General features: G+C 47.7%; 1 protein-coding gene across 2 annotated transcripts in view; it reads right to left on the bottom strand.

Moving 5' to 3' along the window:
* LOC147101234 (NGFI-A-binding protein 1-like) overlaps positions 1 to 8,334 on the bottom strand; it is a 72,427-nt gene extending 64,093 nt beyond the window's left edge. The window contains exon 1 of one of the 2 annotated variants that reach the window (XM_085966500.1): positions 7,972 to 8,334. The gene's annotated coding sequence lies outside the window, so the exon portion shown is untranslated. The remainder of the gene's footprint in view (positions 1 to 7,971) is intronic. The other variant, XM_085966501.1, reaches the window with a different exon arrangement.
* Between the last annotated feature and the right edge of the window lie 14,262 nt (positions 8,335 to 22,596).

The following is a 22,596-nucleotide window of genomic DNA, read 5'->3' on the forward strand; positions in this document are numbered from 1 at the left end:
GGAGTCTAACCCCGGCACTGCCCAAGACTGTTACATACTGGTGCTCTGGCACATTTTTAATCGCAAGACGCTGGCTTCCCTCACAAAGTGTGTCTCTGATCTCAGCCTGAAGCTCAATTCAATGGAAGGCACCAAGGCACCCTATGGGGAGAGAGTCGAGTCGCTCCTCCAATTCTGGCCTCTTGAGCATCCCCGATTTTCATTGCTCCACCATTGGCGGCCATGCCTTCAGCTGGCTAAGCCCTAAGCTCTGGTATTCCCTCCCTAAGACTCTCTACCTCTCTTTTCCCCTTTAACACGCTCCTTAAAACCCAACACTTTCACCTGTCCTAATATATCCTTATGTGGCTCGGTGTCAAATTTTGTTTGATAATCGCCCCCGTGAAGCGCCTTGGGACATTTTACTAAGTTAAAGAATGCTGTATTTGGTGCACTGCTCACTTGTGCACATCTTAGAAGGCATCGAGGAACAGGTTGAGGACCAGATTCTCGACCGGATAAAACAAGAAATAGTAGAAGGCAAATAATGGCACTCGGATCCTGTTGGTCGCAAGCTGTGCATGACCAAGGAGACTGGGGAAGGAGGAGGGGCAAGGGGAAATGAAGAGGGAATAAAAGTGGTGGGGGGGGGGGGAAATCGAAATAGAAAGGAAAAATAATTAAGTTGGTTGTACTGTCGCATATATTCTAAAATATATATTATAAGCCTCTTCTCATGGCGCAGACTCCTGCTAAGGTACCAGGCACGCTCAGGGGCCTCTCTCCAGTAGCCATTATTCACGCATGAGCCTGCACAGTGCCATCCATTATGGGAAGCACCACAGCCAAGCCCAATCCCACTCTGTCCATCAAAATTGGAGACAGAGGAATAAGAACACGTTAAGTATTCATCTCACTAATACTGCCAACAGTAATCTCCAGCTATAGTCTATTGTGAGAGGGGAACTCTGATGTAAACTGGCCTGTAATTTAAATTCCTCACATAGCTAACAGGAATTGGCTGATGCAACTGGCCTTGCACCAGTAGCTGCAAGTAATACTGAGCGTTTGTTTGGTGCTGTGGTAATGGGAAGACCCTCGCATTGCGTCTCCATTGATGACTTAAAGCAGGCAGCATCGCCAATTCTATTTGTTTCTGGGCCTTTGCCCACTATTCCATCGAGGGAGAGCAAGGACGTTCATCCCCCGTTTTCTCCCCTTCTCACCTCACTTCGTGGGCACCAGGTACCCTCAAGAGCCTCACTCAAGCGGCCATAGAATCATAGAACGATACAGCTCAGAAGGCGGCCATTCGGCCCATCATGCCTCTTTGAACGAGCTATCCAATTAGTCCTACTCCCTGCTCTTTCCCCACAGCCCAGTATTTTTTTCCACTTCAAATATTTATCCAATTCACTTTTGAAAGTTATTAATGAATCTGCTTCCACCACCCTTTCAGGCAGTGCCTTACAGATCATAACAACTTGTCACGTAAACATTTTTTTAACCTCATGTCGCCTCTGGTTCTTTTGCTAATTATCTTAAATCTGTGTCCTTTGGTTACCGACCCTTCTGCCACTGGAAACAGTTTCTCCTTATTTACTCGATCAAACCCCTTCATGATTTTGATCACCTCTATCAAATCTCCCCTTAACCTTCGCTGCTCTAAGGAGAACAGTTTCTCCACGTAACTGAAGTCTTTCCTCCCTGGTACTATTATTCTTGCGTGTGCGTCGACAGTAACTGAAGGGTAGAACAGGCTCAAGGAGCTGAATGGCCTACTCCTGTTCCTATTCCATCAACACAGCTGCTTTCACAAGGGGTCTCTGGATAGCAACTAGGAGAGGAACTCCCGACACAGAGCCACTGAAGCCAATGTTAGCTCCCACCTGCTACCCCTCCTAAAATCAGCAAACTCAGCATATACCGGCAATCAAACCAGCTCTGGTATTGTTAATAGCTTGCGTTGCTCAAACTGTCCCCCCCTTCCTTTCAAGAAGCTCGACACCATTCAGGATAAAGCAGCCCGCTTGATTGACACTCCATCCACACCACCTTCAACATTCACTCCCTCCACCACCGGCGCACTGTGGCTGCAGTGTGTACCATCTACAAGATGCACTGCAGCAACTCGCCAAAGCTCCTTCAACAGCACCTTCCAAACCCGCGACCTCTACCACTTAGAAGGACAAGGGCAGCAGACGCATGGGAACATCACCACCTACAAGTTCCCCTCCAAGCCACACACCATCCTGACTTGGACCTGTATCGCCGTTCCTTCACTGTCGCTGGGCCAAAATCCTGGAACTCCCTTCCTAACAGCATTGTGGGTGTACCTACACCATATGGACTGCAGCGGTTCAAGAAGGCGGCTCACCACCATCTTCTCAAGGGCAATTAGGGATGGGCACTAAATGCAGGCCTAGCCAGCCAGTGATGCCCACATCCCATCAATTAATAATTTTTTTTTAAAAACCCTCATTATCCCTCTCCTCAAAAAACCCTCCCCTTTGTCCTGTCCATCCTCTCCAAATATCGCCCCATCTCTAACCTCCCTTTCCTCTCTAAGTTTGTCGTTGCCTTCTAACTCCATGCTCACCTCTCCTACAACCTCCTGTTCAAATCTGTGCTCTTGTGCTAGAAATGTTTTAAATTAATGTTCAGTTTTGTCTCAAGTACAGTTGTAACACACAGTTGATCTTGCTCATGAACTACCTGGATTGAGTGGAAGAGATCAGTTGCATTGTCCCTATTGTCAGTCCAGGGCCAGTTATATCAGAACGCTCAGTCAGTAACCCAGCAACAGGTCTGCAAAAACCTAAAAACTATTCCAAAACAAATTACCTGACACAATGCAATCTCATTAACGGGTGAAATCACATTAGGCACTAGCCTCCTATATATATATATAAAGTGATATAAACTAAAACACTAAGCTGTTGTGAAATGGTGAGTGCCTGCGTTTGTCTGGGCCATTGTTTACTGTTAAAACTGTGCTACACCTTAATCTCCCTTTCTTTACAGTGAGAGACTGGGCACCGTGTCACTGAGTTTTACTTCACACTCCTCGTGGATCTGGCCGTCAGAAGTTGTATTGAAATATTGCTTTATTCTAACTGCTGGAAATTACTTGGTTGCATCATTTCTTTAAGTTCCTTACACTCGCAAATAAGCGCAGCAAGAAAAATAAAGGTATCAGAAGCAAAGGAGCCAAAGCATCGGTGATAATCCACGTTGAAACCTGTTCCTGCAGGCCTCTCTGCCTCTCAGCTCTGAGTTCTGCCTCCATCCACAATCTAGGCCTTGGCTCTGTTCGCACACACCACCGTTACTTCACTAGCTTGTATCAGTTGTGAACTTTAGTCTTTAGAACGTTAGAAATGCGAACATACAAAATGGACGGGCGGGGAAAGACCAGCTGGTCCACCAAGCCTTCCCCACACCATGATGGCCGGAGCATCATGACCAATGTTCCCGCAATGGGAAAGGTCCCGCCTGGGCCGCTCACCGGCTTCTACATGGGAAATACCGGCGCGTGCGCAGAAATTTAAAGGGACAGTGCACTAAAAGAAACAGGCCGCGCAGAACGAAGCGCAGCTCACAGGGAACGTTGATCATGACTAAACATTTCTTCCCAACCTGCGCCTCACACCCGTCCCCGCAGCCATGTAATCTCAAGGGAGAGGCAAAAAAAAAGCAGAAGAAATACTCTAGAAAATTCCTCTCCAACCCGCTCAGATGATCGCACTACAACATTAACCACAGAGGCAAGCTTTCAAGCAGCTTTCTACTTAATACAGTGATTCCCAGGCAAAGAATGGGGTAAGCAGAATTGCCAACATCGGGGCAAATGTTAGAAGGGAGATTTAAGGGCTCCCCTATAGCTCAGTAATTTATCCATTGTGTAGCTGAGCCAAAGAGACCAGGGGGGAAAAATTTGGTTGCTTTGCGCCTCCCGTAAGCACCCTAAGAGGGCGCTAAAGGGATGCAAAGCAACTAGTGCGCGGGCGCGGCGGCGGTAACCATTAGCGCCCTGCGGGGCTGCGCCGCCGGCAATGACGTCATCGCTGTGCGCAGCGCCCCGGCTGCAATCTTCGGTAGCGCCCCCAGACTTACCGCCAGACGCTATGTCCGATGGGATCAGGGGGGCCTACCGGCGGCGCTATTTAAAGGCGAGGTGCCGGGCGGCCATTTTTGTTGCTGGCTGCCTGTCAGCACCTGCCTCCGCTGCCATCCCCGGCCTCCTGAGTACCCCCCCCACAGAGTGCCAGGCTCTTTTGCTGGCACTCCGATCCCAGTGGCCCAGCTGGGCCCCAGGTCATGCTGCGCAAGGCCCCTCCCCTTTAAGAAGGGGAGGAAGGTTTGCAATACCGCAGCACGACGTGCCGCAGCTCCCATAGCGCTGCGATATTCCCTCGCAGCACCCCAAGAGGGTGGCGGGGCGCTTCCAGTAGCCCCGCTTCCCTCTTGGGGCGCTACCATTCAATTTCTGCTGTGGGGGTGTTAATCTTTTCGGGGCGCTAAAAGTAGCACCCCAGCAAAGTTAGCGCCCCAAAGGAGCCGCGACTCAATTTCCCCCCCCCCAAAGGTTTGATCTCCCATCTCACCAGGTCAGGATGGGCTCAACTAATGCAGAAAAGGGTGAAGTGATACATTTTGGTATAAAGAATGGGGAGAGGACATATAAACTAAATGGTACAATCCTAAAGGGGGTGCACGAACAGAGAGACCTGGGGGTATATGTGCGCAAATCGCTGAAGGTAGCAGGGCAGGTTGAGAAAGCAGTTAATAAGGCTTTCGGGATCCTGGGCTTCATCAAGTACTGAAGTACTGTGTCCAATTCTGGGCACCACACTTTAGGAAGAATGTGATGACCTGAGAGAGGGTGCAGAAAAGATTTACGAGAATGATTCCAGGAATCAGAGACTTCAGTTACGTGGATAGACTGGAGAAACTGGGGCTGTTCTCCTTGGAGCAGAGAAGATTGAGAGGAGGTTTGATAGAGGTGTTGAAAATCATGAGGGGTCTGGACAGAGTAGATAGAGAGAAACTGTTCCCATTGGCGGAAGGGTCGAGAACCAGAGGACACAGATTTAAGGTGATTTGCAAAAGAACCAAAGGCGACATGAGGGAAAACTTTTTTACGCAGCGAGTGGTTAAGCTCTGGAATGCACTGTGTGAAAGGGTGGTGGAGGCAGACTCAATCTTATCTTTCAAAAGGGAGTTGGATAAGTATCTGAAGGAAAATAATTTGCAGGGCTACGGGGTAAGGGCGGGGGAGTGGGACTAACTGAGGTGCTTTTGCAGAGAGCCGGCATGGGCTCGACTGGCCAAATGGCCTTCTTCCGTGCTGTAACCATTCTGTGATTCTACGATAACTGTGATAGCTGCCATGGCCAAATTGCCAACCAACATTTACTATTAAGGCTGACACATCAATGATGGCCAATTGGACAAGGTACAGGAGATGGAAGAAAATTGGAAAAATGTGAGAATTATAATCAAAGAGTGAGCTGAATTGCAAACCTCTATAAACATATGGAGCTGAAATTATTTTTTTTAAAGAAAGAAATATATTAATAGGTTACATTTTTAAAATCAAAATGAGTGCACCCCATGTGGATTCAACTTGATGACTCTAATAGTAAAGCCCTTTCAGGTCTCTGTTAAAGGTAACCAAGTTGATGGTCGAATGTCGAATCATTTCATCGGAGTTAGGGAGGGCAGCGATGTGAGATGTTTGCTGCACGTAGCTAGTGGTGTGTTGTGAGAAAAAGGAAGGAATGTACAGAACAAATTAAGGCTGGAGTGCGGTTCCACTGGCCCTGGCTTCTCTCCCAGTGGCGATTTTTCACATGCAAACCTTGACAGTGACTATGGGCAGACTATTGGACCTCAGCAACTCCCCTCCCTCCCCACCACCCAGCCTAGCCTGACCCTCTCCTCACCTGACGTCCACAAACATGCCCCTAGCATGGCTCACTGGACAGTGACCACGAATGACGAATTCCCCCCCCCCCCCCCCAACCCCACTAACCCAGGGCCACTGAGACCTAGTGCGGCACCGCTGCTATTGGCCCGGCTCAAATGAGCTATCTCAGCACTGGCCCAGGATTCCCTGCAATCCTTTTATTCTCTTCTGCAACTCCTGAGACTCTGACAGATGCAAACACTTTCTCCCAGGTTTTACATACAATAATACTTCCATGTATCACGGTTAGTTATTCTCAGTTGCTTACGTCTCCACTAAGACTGCCAGAACTGTTCAACAAACACGTGGCAAGACAACAGATGCCAAGAGCATTCCAAGGACCGCATCAAATCTTTGAAACAATAATGGGCCTTCTCTCTGCAACTATCCGACTCAAGTTGGGAACACAGCAATATCCACAGGTGTACAGGACCACACATTACATGGCGTCAGAATCTTCGCAAAATTGGTAAAAATGACTAAGTAAAGACAACAACAACTGCACGTAAAGTGCCTTTTCTATAACAAACCGTCCCAAGGCATTTCATGAGTTGGGGACGGGGGGAGGAAAAAAAATCCGACACTGAGCAGACACTAGCAGAAGAGCTACAGGATGTGACCAATGGCAAAGCCAAAGAGATAGGCTCGGAGGAGGCTTTTGAAGGGATAACAAGGTGGAGGGGGTTTAGGGAGAGAGTTTCAGAGAGCAGGAGCGGAATGGCGGAAGGCTCTGCCACTAACAGTAAAACAGAGGGAAGAGGAGCTTGTATAGAAGTCCAAAATCAAAAGCGGTGCGATACAAGGCCGGAGGAGGTTGCAGTTGTAGGACGAAGCGAGGCCGTGGAGGGACTTACAGACAAGGATGAGGATTTTTAAATCAAATGTGTTGGGGGATAGGGAACCAGTGGAAGTCGGTGAGGATAGGGGTGAATGAGATGAAGGGTTGGATAGGATGAGTTGGACTTTGTGTAGGATGGAGCTCAGGAACTCAGCAAGGACAGTATTGGAGAAATCAAGCCTGGGAGTGATGAAGGTGCGCATGAAAGTTTCAGCGGTGGAAATGAGGTAGCGACAGACGCAGGCGATGTCCCAAAAGTGGAAATGATGGGCTTGGTGAAAGACTGGATGTTTTGAGGCTCAGCTATTTGTCAAACAGGATATCAAGGAGTTCCTAAAATACATATTTGCATAAAGAAACTATTATAACATATTATAAACGCAGCGCAATATTCCACGCCATAAGGGTGACTCTTATCGCCCTCTGAATTGGCCTAGCAAGCCACTCAGTTGTACAAACACTCGTTTCAAGAAGAAGGCCCACCACCACCTTCTCTGGTCAACCAGAGATGGAGAATAAATGCAGCTTTGCCAGCGTCATCCAGCGAGTAAAAAAATAAAAGAAACCACTGATGTCGCCGGCGATATAAATCACAAACTTGTGGGACTCCTGCCCACAAATCTCTTTTTGGTTGCGAAATCACCATTTCCCAATAATGGAGCATATACATAACCGAAGGCATTTCCCAATAGGAGGAAATTAGAAGCTGCTCGTTTTAACGCACGTCATCCACCACAAACCAAGCCCACCTGTTAACAGCGAGAGGGGGTACTAACAGCATCCGCGACGTGCGCCTCGCTCCTGCTTCACCTGAACCCCCTCACCCACACACACGCAAAGTCGCTGCCAAGGGACAAAAGACGGGGTACCATCACAACAAAAGAAAAAAGAAAGCCATTTACAGTGGCAGGAAGCAACTTCAGGTGGGGCCCACCAGAATTAATTGAATGGAAGAGGAGACAGAACTGCTTTAAATTTTAAGCACGCATGCCTATCCTAGGAAAAGAGAAAGAGAGAAATAGGGGGAAGGATCTGGGATGAGATCTGCCCTCCCTCCCACCCTAAACATCTGGCAAACGCACAGGGAATTCATGCATTGGGTCTGAAGATTTTTCCTTAAATTCATTTTTTTTTAAAAAAGAAGCCAAGTGGCCAAAGCTTGCACCCGTGGAGCGCTGCTTACCTTGAAAGAGCCGGCGCTGTTACGCCTGTTCCCCGGGTTCAGAGTGAAGAGTCGGGGCCAGGCGGCTGCACCGGAGCCCGGAGCCAGCCCGGGGCAGCGGCGGCGGTGGTGGGGAGGCAGGCCGGGGGGGGTGAGTGATTTGGGGGGGTCGGGGAGGGAGGAAAGGGAAGGGGTTAGGGTAAAGGGGGGGTAAGGGTGCAGGAGGGTCGGCACCGGGTCCCGGGAAAAAGCGGTGCAACTCCAGAAAGCGGCGGCGAGCAATGGCGACAGTGTCTGCACAACCGCTTCCCCACCCTGGTGCTGGCTCCCTCTGAGGGTGGGGAGCTGGGTCACACTGCAGGCGTTTAAGGTGGTCCGTGCAACAACCGAAAAAAAAAATTTGCAACCAAAATAAAAATGCAAATAATGAAATAATCAATCAAAGCCCCCACCCCGCATAAATGATTACCCTGACCAAACCAAGAGCAAAGGTGTTGGTACAAGTGCCCCTTGCCAGATTACTTTTGTCACAACTTGACCCAGCTGTGGGATGTTGCAACATTTTCCAGCCCTGGATTCCTCTAGGCCAGAAACATACTTTGCTAGGGGTGGGGGGGATAGTAGATTTTACATCTTTGTCTGGCTGAGTGGGTGATGTGGCACTGACCGGACAGTTTCGGTCTCCACTGGGTGTTGACTTGAGTTGGCCATTTGGGCCGGGCTCATGGAAGGGGCTTGGGTCATCGTCACCTGGCATGTTTTTCAAAGACCCAGTTTTTTTTGGTCTGGAATTGTTGCCGATTGCTACTTTTAGTTGGCGACACAATGATTGATTTTTCTCAACTGTGTGATTTTATTTTTTTTAAGAGTGGCTGGCGCTGATTAAAATTGGCAACCAGTGACCATCCCCGACCCCAGTGATAAACCAGTCAGGTGGCAACTCCATGTGGGTGCTGTGATTTGCCCTCCCTGCCCGCGGATTGAGAAAGTGAACAAGCCGTCAAGGGTTCACCCTGAGCAGTAACCTGCGCCCAAAGATGTGGAGACCAACACGATTGGGATGTCACTCAGTTGATTATCCTGCTGACACTCTATCTGGGCACACACATGAAGAATGATCACGTGAGAGGGTATCAAGGGCTACCACGGATCATAGAGCCAAACCCAGAATTAATTGTTGGCTTCCGGGTTGAAGGGAAAAAGAATTGGAGAGCGAGGTTAAAAAGCAGTATGAAGCTCCAGGGCCTATTTTTTCTCATACTGCATGTATTTTGTACATAGGGGTTTTATGTGGCAGTTTTGATGGTTTGCAGCCAACACGTAAACTTTTTTTTAGACATTAATCGACCGGCTGGGATAGAAAGCCACACATCCAAATTTGCCGATGACAAAAAGATAGGCATTGTAGCCAGTGTAGATAAAAGCATAAAATTACAAAGAGATATTGATAGATTAAATGAATGGGCAAAACTGTGGCAAATGGATTTCAATGTAGGCAAGTGTGAGGTCATCCACTTTGGACCTAAAAGGGATCGAACAGGGTACTTTCTAAATGGTGAAAAGCTAAAAACAGTGGAGGTCCAAAGAGACTTGGGGGCCCAGGTACATGGGTCATTAAAATGTCATGAACAGGTACAGAAAATAATCAAAAAGGCTAATGGAATACTGGCCTTTATATCTAGAGGACTAGAATACAAGGGGTAGAAGTTATGCTGCAGCTATACAAAACCCTGGTTAGACCACACCTGGAGTACTGTGAGCAGTTCTGGGCACCACACCTTAGGAAGGATATACTGGCCTTGGAGGGAGCGCAGTGTAGATTTACCAGAATGATACCCGGACTCCAAGGGTTTAATTACAATGAGAGATTACACAAATTAGGGTTGTATTCCCTAGAATTTAGAAGATTAAGGGGTGATTTGATCGAAGTTTTCAAGATATTAAGGGGAACAGATCGGGTAGATAGAGGGAAACTATTTCCGCTGGTTGGGGATTCTAGGACTAGGGGACATAGTCTAAAAGTTAGAGCCAGACCTTCCAGGAGTGAAATTAGGAAACACTTCTACACACAAAGGGTGGTAGAAGTTTGGAACTCTCTTCCGCAAACGGCAGTTGATGCTAGATCAATTAATTTTAAATCTGAGATTGATAAATTTCTGTTAACCAAAGGTATTAAGGGATATGGGGCAAAGGCGGGTATATGGAGTTAGATCACAGATCAGCCATGATCTCATTGAATGGCGGAACAGGCTCAAGGAGCTAAATGGCCTCCTCCTGTTCCTATATTCCGGCATGTTTGTTTTTTTTAGAAAAAAATGTGAATCAGACTTAAACTGTGGGGTGTGATTCAGTGTTTGAGGGAATGAACTTCCTCCTCTCAGTAAAAACCTGGGGAATCTCGCTTTTAAAATCCTTATAAAAATGTCAGTAAAATATTCTTCCTGCCGTAGAATATATATAAAATTCATTTATTTTGTCTATAATGTATGGACGTCTCCTGAATTAAAATGTTGTGAAAAGGGCACAAATCAAAGTTTAGAAAGGGATTTGATTCCAATGAATACGATGCCTTCAAGTTTCATGGACCTCCTTAAGAGTCTTTTTCCCCACCCCCTGAGTGGTTTTGCATAGACTCTGAGAGATAGTGACGCGTTTCCCTCAGGCTGGGGGAGGAACAGAGTGAGCATAGACCCAGAGAGACAATCGGGCACAGACAATGTAAGCATGTCTGAGTTACGAGAGGCATAGGCTGAGAGTGAGGAGGCAGAAAGAGAGAGAATAAGAAACAGTACCAGACATTCAGGCATACACAGAAAGAACTGTAAGTTTCCATCAGCCCCAAACACACTCAGAGACAAGGACAGGGATGAATGTGTGTGTGTGTGTGTGTGTGTGCTAGGAGAGGCACCATGAACAGGCACATGAATCAATAGCAGTGTTTGAATTCACTGCTGACAACAGCACAGTTAGACCTGGGGGGAGGGGGCATTGCGATTCATGGAGAAAGACACTAAAAAGAGTGCAAGCTATAGTGCACAAGAGAGTATAGAAAAGGCAAAATATAAAGAAGCAAGATTTGTAAGAACACGGCAAGGTAGTCATTTTTTAAATCAGTACCCGTTGTTTGGCAAACCAAAGTCCTGATCAGATTAATGTACAGTGTGAGACAGAGACAGACAAACAGTTGCAGCCAATTGGAAGTAATAGGGAAACAGAGCCACTTAAAAACGTTAACAATGCCTGCATTGGTAAAAGAGGCAGGAACCAATTTGTGGCTCTTGTTTTGAACTACAGGTAATTGGAAAAAAATTATATTTTACAACACTATGATTTTATTGAACACAGTTTGTAATTTTTAATTAATCATTTCTACTTTGTTATTTTTTTTGTACCATATTTCCTCCGCTCAGTTTACCCCTAACTCTTGGGTCAGAAGGAACAGTCCATCCCCTGGACCCTATCAATGCCAGTCCATGGTCAAACTATTAGAACCTGCTATGGTGTCTCCGTATAGCCAGTTTCCCTCTGTCCCGCAAGACATGTACACTCACCCTAAGCAGACACTCAAGTGTGCATAGCAATTAAACCAGGAATGGAAGTCAGGTATTGTAGCTGAGATACCAAATCTCTACTGGCTGCCATACTAGAGACCTGGTAGCCCACAAACAACGTTCTCCCTCCTTCACCTTTCAAGTGCTTATTAAATTTTTTCTCTGACACTGACCTGTGCTGGCGCAGAGATTCACAAGCACTCACAGCCATCCCTACTTCACGGGCGCTTTGGCAGTGAGAGTATTTGATCCTCAAAGGCATCACAGCCTGATTCTGGTGTCAGCCGTGGCTCAGTGGGTAGCACCCTCGCCTCCGAGTCAGAAGGTTGTGGGTTCAAGTCCCACTCCAGAGCCTTGAGCACAAAATCTCGGCTGACACTCCAGTGCAGTGCTGAGGGAGTGCCGCACTGTCGGAGGTGTCGTCTTTCGGATAAGACGTTAAACCGAGGTCCCGACAGCCCTCTGGGGGATGTAAAAGATCCCAGGGCACCATTTAGAAGAAGAACAGGGGAGTTCTCCCCGGTGTCCTGGCCAATATTTATCCCTCAACCAACATCACTAAAACAGATTATCTGGTCATTATCACACTGCTGTTTGTGGGAGCTTGCTGTGTGCAAATTGGCTGACGCGTTTCCTACATTACAACAATGACTACACTTCAAAAGCACTTAATTAACTGTAAAGTTGTGAAAAGCGCTATATAAATGCAAATCTTTCTTATCCTCACACAACTCTTCTCTCTCTCTCTTAGGCAGTCCCTCGGAACCGAGGATGACTTGCTTCCACGCTAAAAATGAGTTCTCAGGCGACTGATGAGTCCAATGCGGGACCTACAGTCTCTGTCACAGGTGGGGCAGACGGTGGTTGAAGGGGCGGGTGGGTGGGGTGCTTGGGTTGACATGCGCTCCTTGTGCTGTTTGCACTTGGCTTCCACTTGCTCCCGGCGAAGAGAATCAAGGTGTTCGGCGCCTTCCTGGATGCTTCTCCTCCACTTTGTGCGGTCTTGGGCCAGGGATTCCCAGGTGTCGATGTGGATGTTGCACTTTTTCAAGGAGGCTTTGAGGATGTTCTTGAAGCGTTTCCTCTGCCCACCTGAGGCTCTCTTGCCGTGTCGGAGCTCCGAGTAGAGCGCTTGCTTTGGGAGACTTGTATCGGGCATGCGGACGATGTGGCCAGTCCATCGGAACTGATCGAGCGTGGTCAAAGCTTTGATGCTGGGAATGTTGGCCTGAGCGAGAACACTGACGTTGGTGCGCCTATCTTGCCAATGGATTTGCAGAATCTTGCGGAGGCAGCGTTGGTGGTACCTCTCCAGTGCTTTGAGGTGCCTGCTGTACATGGTCCATGTCTCTGAAGCATATAGGAGGGCGGGTATCACTACTGCTCTGTAGACCATAAGCTTAGTGCCGGGTTTGAGGTCCTGGTCTTCAAACACTCTCTGCCTCAGGTGACCGAAGGCTGCACTGGCACACTGAAGGCAGTGTCGGACTTCGTCATCAACGTCTGCCCTTGTTGACAGTAGGCTCCCGAGGTATGGAAAGTGGTCCATGTCCTCACACAACATTCACACATTAAAGCTACCTGAACACTGAAATTTGATTACGTTCTGACCCATACCCAGCAGTTACTGTTACAATACACATTTGGAATGTGTACTTAATGCAGACACTTCATTCAGATGAATTAAACCAATACATTTAACAAAAAACAATGTCACATTTTTAGTGGGGCTGGGGTGTGAGTTCTTCACCAATCTCCTGCCGTAACTTCAGTGGAGGATCGGTAATGCACCGCTGAGAAATGGCGTAAGCAGCCACTTACATTGTTTCTCCGCAGGTTCTGCCAAAGCTATAGCGGGAATTCAGGAAAAAAAAAAACCATCGCAAAGATTTTACCACCCCCACCACCCCCCCCGATCTTTGTTTTTTATTTTCAGTCCACCCACCCCCCAAAAATATTTTTTCAACAGTTGACCACTAAGGCCAGACAGAATGTCCCATGGCCTAGTTGGTAAATGGACTGGGTCATAGAGATCAGAAAGATCCCGGGTTTGACCTCTGACCAATGTCTAGTGAGCTGTGGTTGGGGGGAGGGGGGGGTGGATGGTCTACAATTGTCCCCAGTGCCCAGGGGCAGAGTTAGGACCTTGCAACCGATGCAATCAGGGGCGCCGAGCAGATCCACTGATAAGTTTAAGGACTGAGGTGAATTAATCTATTTTTATATTACCTATTGCAAACACAATCATACATAGAATCATGCAGCACGGAGGAGGCCATTCCACCCATCGTGCCTGTGACGGCTCTTTGAAAGAGCTATCCAATTAGTCCCAGTCCCCTGCTCTTTCCCATAGCCCTACAATTTTTCATGTACATGTGTGCAGATTTGACACCAGGTTCAGTTGGTAGTATTTAGTATCATTGTCCAGTAAAATGTAGGGGCCCCAAACCGAACCTTTGCATGCCTTCTGTTGCCTAGGCCCTAAGCTCTGGAATTCCCTGCCTAAATCTGCCCACCTCGCGACCTCTCTTTCCTCCTTTAAGACGCTCCTTAAAACCTACCTCTTTGACCAAGCAACAGAAGACGCTGGAAAAACTCAGCAGGCCAGGCAACATCCGTGGAGAGAGAAATAGAGTCAACGTTTCAGGTCGAAACCATTCGTCAGAACTGAGAAAAAAAGGCAGGAAATGAAACAGATTAAAAGGCAGTTTGGGGGCTGGGAAATACAAGTTGTTGTTGTTGTGTCCTCTGGTTATCGTATTAATCTTTGACCAAGCTTTTGGTCACCTGCCCTAATGTATCCTTATGTGGCTCGGTGTCAAATTTTTTGTCTTAAAATACTCCTGTGCAGCACCTTGGGACGTTTTACTATGTTAAAGGCGCTATATAAATACAAGTTGTTGTTGTTGGGGTCCCCCTGCAGGGCAAATGCCGTTCCTGTCAGTGCCCCTATACCAGGGAGGGGGAAAAAGAACTCGTCAAAACTCCCAACTCCCGGCAGGAAGCTGTGCATCTGTAGATGATGAGCAAGGATAGGATTAGGGCTTGACTGTGATGTCGCTCACACCAAATAGCCTTCCAACACTCCCCATTCCCATAGAGTACAAAAGCAAGGAAGTTATGCTAAACCTTTATAAAACCCTGGTTAGGCCTCAACTGGAGTATTGTGGCCAATTCTGGGCACCACAATTTAGGAAGGACGTCAAGGCCTTAGAGAGGGTGCAGAGAAGATTCACTAGAATGGTACCAGGGATGAAAGACTTCAGCTACGTGGAGAGACTAGAGAAACTGGGGTTGCTCACCTTAGAGCAGAAAAGGTTAAGGGGAGATTTGATAGAGGTGTTCAAAATCTTGAAGGGTTTTGATGGAGTAAATAGGGAGAAACTGTTTCCAGTGACTGAAGGGTCGGTAAGCAGAGGACACAACAACAACAACTTTTATTTACATAGCGCCTTTAACGTAGTAAAACGTCCCAAGGCGCTGCACAGGAGTATTTTAAGACAAAAAAATTTGACACCGAGCCACATAAGGATAAATTAGGGCAGGTGACCAAAAGCTTGGTCAAAGAGGTAGGTTTTAAGGAGCGTCTTAAAGGAGAAAAGAGAGGCGGAGAGGTTTACGCAGGGAATTCCAGAGCTTAGAGCCCAGGCAACAGAAGGCACGGCCACCAATGGTTGAGCGATTATAATCAGGGATGCTCAAGAGGGCAGAATTAGAGAAGCGCAGATATCTCGGTGGGGTTGTGGGGCTGAAGGAGATTACAGAGATAGGGAGGGGCGAGGCCATGGAGGGATTTGAAAACAAGGATGAGAATTTTGAAATCGAGGCGCTGCTTAACCGGGAGCCAATGTAGGTCAGCGAGCACAAGGGTGATGGGCGAACGGGACTTGGTGCGAGTTAGGACACGGGCAGCCGAGTTTTGGATGACCTCAAGTTTACGTAGGGTAGAACGTGGGAGGCCAGCCAGGAGTGCTTTGAAATAATCAAGTTTAGAGGTAACAAAGGCATGGATGAGGGTTTCAGCAGCGGATGAGCTGAGGCAAGGGCAGAGACACAGATTTAAGGTAATTGGCAAAAGCGACGTGAGGAAATAAAATGTTAAGCGGTGAGTTGTTATGACCTGAAAAGGTCGTTCAGTAATAACTTTCAAGAGAATCGGATAAATACTTGAAGAAAATATTGCAGGGCTATGGGGAAAGAGGAGGAGATTGGGACTAATTGGTAGCTCTTTCAAAGAGCTGACGCAGGTACGATGGGCCGAATGGGCTCCTTCTGTGCTTTATGATTCAGGCTGATACGTGAAGACGTGACGACTGCTCCTGTGGGAGGGGAACTGGAAGTCACCAGTGGACCTGTAACCCAGCAGGTCAGGGAGAGGAGGGAAGAAAATGTTTTAAAAAAATCATTTTAGTCATCTTGTACAGTGAACGTGTCTCGATGCTGAGTCTATGATGTGCCCAGTTTATTGCCTTATGTTTTCATGGTCAAAATTCTCATCCTTGTTTTCAAATCCCTCCATGGCCTCGCCCCTCCCTGTCTCTGTAATCTCCTTCAGCCCCACAATCCCCCCGAGATATCTGTGCTCCTCTAATTCTGCCCTCTTGAGCATCCCTGATTATAATCGCTCAACCACTGGTGGCCATGCCTTGTTGCCTAGGCCCTAAATTCTAGAATTCCCTGCCTAAACCTCTCCGCCTCCTTTAAGATGCTCCTTAAAACCTACCTCTTTGACCTAATTTCTCCTTATGTGGCTCGGTGTCAAATTTTTTGTCTTATAATACTCCTGTGAAGCGCCTTGGGACGTTTTACTACGTTAAAGGCGCTATATAAATACAAGTTGTTGTTGTTGTTGGTCTGAAGTAACTGACTTATCTGATCCTCGCTGAGAGAGACAAAGGGAAAGACAGACACCAGGCTCTCGTCAGTGAGCAGCTTTTGGATCTGTGCCAGTGCTTTGTGGGGGAGGGGGAAAGACCCAGATACTGCTGACGTGCAGAGTGTGGGTGTGATGGGAGGGGGGGGAGGGGTGTGGGTACAACCCTTCGCCCTCATTTGTTGGAAGTTGTTCGAAGCTTTAGTTTGGTGGTAAAGCACAGGAAGAGATTAGCAGCACAAGTGGCCTAATGCATGAGTAATCCCCACCCATCACTGCGTCCTGTGCATGGCACTGAACATAGGCAGTTCTGCCTGCTTCCTCCCTCAGCTGCACTTTCAAACTGGTCATGCTAATCAGCCGGCAACCCAGCCGGGGGAAGGGGTGACTCAGAGATGAGAAATATTTAATTTAACTCCACTGACATAAGACCCTCTGTTTATTCAATGGGACAGGGAGGCTGACAGCCAGTCAGGGTCTGTCAGGTAAGAGCCAGAGTAATTCTGCAACCATAAACAGTACACCACATCCTAGTAAAAATCAATCTCTGGTCTTTTATAATTTCTATTTGTCCTGTCAACATTTGCCTTGTTCTGTGGTGTGACAGGCAGTGTGCTAATTCTACTTTTTTTGCCAAAAAGGAAACTCCTGCCCGGTTGTTTTCTTCCCGAGTGTCTCACTAAGTGTTGCGGTATGGTCCCTTGCCGCACCCAAGCAGCCATTCTCCACGTACGAACCTAGACAGTGAGTGTCAGGAGGCTATTTGACTGTGGAGCGCATCACAGAGAGAGCAATCCCGTCCTCACCCAACGTTCACACACGCATCTTCCAGCAGAAGTCACTATACAGCAATCAGGACTGGGAAAACGCTCGCTGGTTTTCCAACCCCTTGTCAATTGTAGGGCCCTTCCCACTGCGTAGAGGGTTGTGGTGGTTGAAGGTCAATCATCACAGCCCCAGGACATCGTTGCAGGAGTTCTTCAGGGCAGTGTCCTAGGCCCAGCCATCTTCAGCTGCTTCATCAATGACCTTCCCTTCAACATAAAGTCAGAAATGGGGATGTTCGCTGATGACTGCACAGTGTTCAGCGCCATTCACAACTCCTCAGATAATGAAGCAGTCCATGCCCGCATGCAACAAGACCTGGACAACGTTCAGGCTTGGGCTGATAAGTGGCAGATAAGAATATAAGAAATAAGAGCAGGAGTCGGCCATACGACCCCTCAAGCCTGCTCCGCCATTCAATAAGATCATGGCTGATCTTCGACCTCAACTCCACTTTCCCGCCCGATCTTCATATCCCTTCATTCCCCTAGAGTCCAAAAATCTATCGATCTCAGCCTTGAATATACTCAAAGACTCAGCATTCACAGCCCTCTGGGGCAGAGAATTCCAAAGATTCACAACCCTCTGAGTGAAGAAATTCCTCCTCATCTCAGTCTTAAATGGCCGACCCCTTATCCTGAGACTATGTCCCCTAGTTCTAGACATGCCAGCCAGGGGAAACAACCTCTCAGTAACTACCGTGTCAATCCCCTTCAGAATCTTGTATGTTTCAATGACATCACCTCTCATTCTTCTAAACTCCAGAGAGTATAGGTTACATTCGCGTCACAGAAGTGCCAGGTAATGACTATCTCCAATAAACGAGAGTCTAACCACCTCCCATTGACATTCAACGGCATTACCATCGCTGAATTCTCCACCATCAACATCCTGGGGAGCACCATTGACCAAAACCTTAACTGGACCAGCCACATAAATACTGTGGCAACAAGAGCAGGTCAGAGGCTGGGTATTCTGCGGCAAGTGTCTCACCTCCTGACTCCCCAAAGCCTTTCCACCATCTACAAGGCACAAGTAAGGAGTGTGATGGAATACTCTCCAATTGGCTGGATGAGTGCAGCTTCAACAGCACTCAAGAAGCTCGACACCATCCAGGACAAAGCAGCCTGCTTGATTGGCATCCCATCCACCACCTTAAACATTCACTCCCTCCACCACCCACCGGAATACCGTGGCTGCAGTGTGTATCATTTACAAGATGCACTGCAGCAGCTCGCCAAGGCTTCTTTGGCAGCATCTCCGAAACCCGCAACGTCTTCCACCTAGAAGGACAAGGGCAGCAGGCGCATAGGAACACCACCACCTTCAAGTTCCCCTCCAAGTCACACACCATCCTGACTTAGAAGTATATCGCTGATCCTTCATCGTCGCTGGGTCAAAATCCTGTAACTCCCTCCCTAACAGCACTGTGGGAGTACCTTCACCACACGGACTGCAGCGGTTCAAGAAGGCGGCTCACCACCACCTTCTCAAGGTATGGGCAATAAATGCTGGCCTTGCCAGCGACGCCCACATTCCATAAATGTATTTTAAAAAAAGACTGAGACCAGCTAACTCAATCTAAACCTTGAATTTGGGACTTATTTTGATCTGTGGACTCAATTCAGCACCAGGGAGTGGCCTTATCAACAGGCACAAAAGGGAAACCAAAACAACTACAATTTGCATCGAAATAGCGCAGTGAACCTAGAAGACATCCCAAGGAGTGAACTGTATATATTTGAATAGCATAAGCCTAAACGATCTGACTGACTGGCGCCATTTGATATTCTTTTCTTCCAATGCTGTATGCTTTAAAATGGCTGGTCTGGGAGTTTCCATTTTGAGCAGATCTCCTCATTTTCTGGTTTTCTCCAGTCAGATCGTGGATGAGGAGCGGACATTGGGCGGCAAACCTCATCCATCATGTCTACAAGGAAAAGTTTAAACAAATATCTGTTTTCAGTCTGCCTCTGAGCAGCAGCTTTAAATCAGAAAACGTGACAATATAAGGAGGAGCGTCACTGAGATCTTGAATAGATGGTGTGAAGAACTGCAGCTAACCTGTTTCCATCAGTATGCAGTGCCAATACATCAAAGCTAACAACGTTTCTGAGTTACCTCATGGTTCACTATTTGTTAAAAGCTGGGTATAACTGTTGTCCATCTGGCCATTTCCAGCCCTTTTATTAGTCTCCATTAATCACTATATTACAGCTGTGATTGGTCCCTGTATTATCGATCACATGATTAGCAGGGACCACTCAATACCTGTCAGTCGCCATTTTGTTCCGGGCCCTGGGCCGTGCCGTGCCGGAGGGTGGGATGACTGCTCCCTGATCAGGCGCTTCCGTGTCCAGCCCCACTCCCAGATATTCTCAGTCCTGCTCCATTCCCGTTGGCTGCATTTAGTCCAGCCCCTGACCCGTTCTCAGCCCTTGGCCTCAGTACCGGCTTCCTGACCCCTGACCCAAGACCTAGCCCTAAAACATATTAAATGAAGGGGAACAAAATGATTAAAAAGAAAATCAAACGGGTGCTTAAAAGACATCAACCGAGGTGATCGAATCTTAAAAAAGAATTAATTAAATTGATGTTCAAACTAACTGTTTCCCTCCTTTCCCTTTTTCTTGACCCTAGTCAGCAGGATGATGCAGGTGTCACCAAAAGTTCAACTGTTGTAGGGTTAGAGTGCGTGACGAGCACAGGCTACCGCTGTATGGATTTGCTGATTATTATCTCTATATTTCTTTCCAAGAACATTATTACTAATTGTTATGTGTCAGCCTTGGCTCAGTGGGTAGCACTCTCGCCTCTGGGTCAGAAGGTTGGGGGTTCAAGCCCCACTCCAGAGACTTGAGCATAATCTAGGCTGACACTTCTACCTCGGAGCTGCTGCCTTTCAGGACAGCAAACCAAGGCCCCCTCAGGTGGATGTAAAAGATCCCGTGGCACTATTTAAAAAGAACCGGGGAGTTGTGTTGGCCAACATTTATCCTTCAACCAATTCCTAAAACAGATTATCTGGTCAATGCTGTTCACAAATTGGCTGCAGTGTTACAACAGTGACTGTACTCCATTGGCTGCAAAGTGCTTTGGGACATCCTGAGGTTGTGAAATGGGTGCTATTTAATTGCAAGTCTTTCATTTTAATCACAATAATATTGTTGTTTTCTCCACCAAATCCCAGTCCTGCTCTGCAGCCCTGAAGCAGGATCCAAATTCCCTTAGCCTTCCTACTCTCTCCCATATCCTTCTTAGGCAGGCAGTCCCTCGGAACCGAGGATGACTTGCTTCCACATTAAAAATGAGTTCTCAGGTGACTGATGAGTCCAATGCGGGACCTACAGTCTCTGTCACAGGTGGGGCAGACGGTGGTTGAAGAGGTGGGTGGGTGGGATGCTTGGGTTGACGTGCGCTCCTTGCGCTGCCTGCGCTTGGCTTCCGCTTGCTCCCGGCGAAGAGACTCGAGGTGTTCGGCGCCTTCCCGGATGCTTCTCCTCCACTTTGCGCGGTCTTGGGGGATGTTACACTTTTTCAAGGAGGCTTTGAGGGTGTCCTTGAAGCGTTTCCTCTGCCCACCTGGGGCTCTCTTGCCATGCCAGAGCTCCGAGTAGAGCGCTTGTTTTGGGAGTCTCGTGTCGGGCATGCGGACAATGTGACCCATCCATCGGAGCTGATCGAGCATGGTCAAAGCTTCCATGCTGGGGATGTTGGCCTGAGTGAGAACACTGACGTTGGTGCGCCTATCCTGCCAATGGATTTGCAGGATCTTGCGGAGGCAGCGTTGGTGGTACCTCTCCAGTGCTTTGAGGTGCCTGCTGTACATGGTCCATGTCTCTGAGGCATACAGCAGGGCGGGTATCACTGCTGCTCTGTCGACCATGAGCTTAGTGCCGGGTTTGAGGTCCTGGTCTTCAAACACTCTCTTCCTCAGGCGACCGAAGGCTGCACTGGCACACTGAAGGTGGTGTTGGACTTCGTCGTCGACGTCTGCCCTTGTTGACAGTAGGCTCCCGAGGTATGGAAAGTGGTCCACGTTGTCCAAGGCCTTGTCGTGGATTTTGATGATCGGGGGGCAGTACTGTGTGGAGGGGGCAGGTTGGTAGAGGACCTTTGTCTTACAGATGTTTAGAGTAAGGCCTATGCTCTCGTATGCGTCGGTGAAGGTGTTGACGATGGTTTGGAGTTCGACCTCCGAGTGAGCGCAGATGCAAGCGTCGTCTGCATACTGTAATTCGACGACAGAGGATGGGACAACCTTGGATCTGGACTGGAGGCGAACATATACTGTTCCAGGAAGAGGCCTTCCACCTCGGCCACAGTCCCAGCTCCCTTCCCACAGAGGGCAGTGGAGGCCAGTTCATTAAATGTATTCAAGAAAGAGTTGGATATATTTCTTAAGGCTAAAGGGATCAAGGGATATGGGGAGAAGGCAGGGACAGGGTACTGAATTTGGATGATCAGCCATGATCTCATTGAATGGCGGAGCAGGCTCGAAGGGCCGAATGGCCTACTCCTGCTCCTATCTTCTATGTTTCTATGTCTCCAGCAGTACCTCTGCAAGACAGTTCGGAATTCAACAACAATGGCCCAGGGTCAGCTCATCTTCCCAGGCCCCAGTAATTGCCTTTCCAATTCCAGAGCTGTGCAACAATATAGAGAAGACAATGGCCGGTTTATTTGGTTACTGAATAAATCGTGCCTCTCTGGCATCATCTCTCTGAAAATTGATGACACAATTGAGAACAGCTAGCAATACAAATAAAAATGGTCACAGAGTAGACTCCACCAATGGTCTAGGTAATGAAGCAATTGCTTGGTGTCGTACTGTGCCGTACAGTCCAGAAAGTCCCAGATTTGACTCCCAGCTTGTGCTGAATTAGCTGCTTTCAGAAGTAGCAAAAGCAGCAAACCCAGGACTGGGAAGGAGAAAAATCAGCCAGAGTTCCCACTGCAGTGCCCAGTGACCTCTAGTGGAAAGAGTTCGTCAGTCACACAATGACTCACTGCTGTGGTTCCACAGGCACCTTGCTTTTTTTTAAAATTGGATTTATTCAACATTAAACAGCTACAACATCGTGATCGTTCCTTTGTATCTTACAATCCTTCCTTTACCAGTTTTTAGCTACAGATCATTAAAGACATTAACAACATTGTTATTATTCTGTTGTACTGTACAGTCATTCCTTTACCATTTATTAGTTTCAGAAATTAAAGTTCAGTTTGTCTCCCGTGACATATATTAATCTACTGGTGTCGTATTTCTCCCTCAACCAACGTAACAAAAACAGATTGTCTGGTCATTTTCACATTGCTGTTTGTGGGAGCTTGCTGTGCGCAAATTGGCTGCCGCGTTTCCCTCATTACAACAGTGACTCCACTTCAAAAGTACTT

The sequence above is a fragment of the Somniosus microcephalus genome, chromosome 24 (genome assembly GCF_052327205.1).
Source record: "Somniosus microcephalus isolate GS21.2 chromosome 24, FLI_Smic_1.0, whole genome shotgun sequence".
NCBI classification, from domain to species: Eukaryota; Metazoa; Chordata; class Chondrichthyes; order Squaliformes; family Somniosidae; genus Somniosus; species Somniosus microcephalus.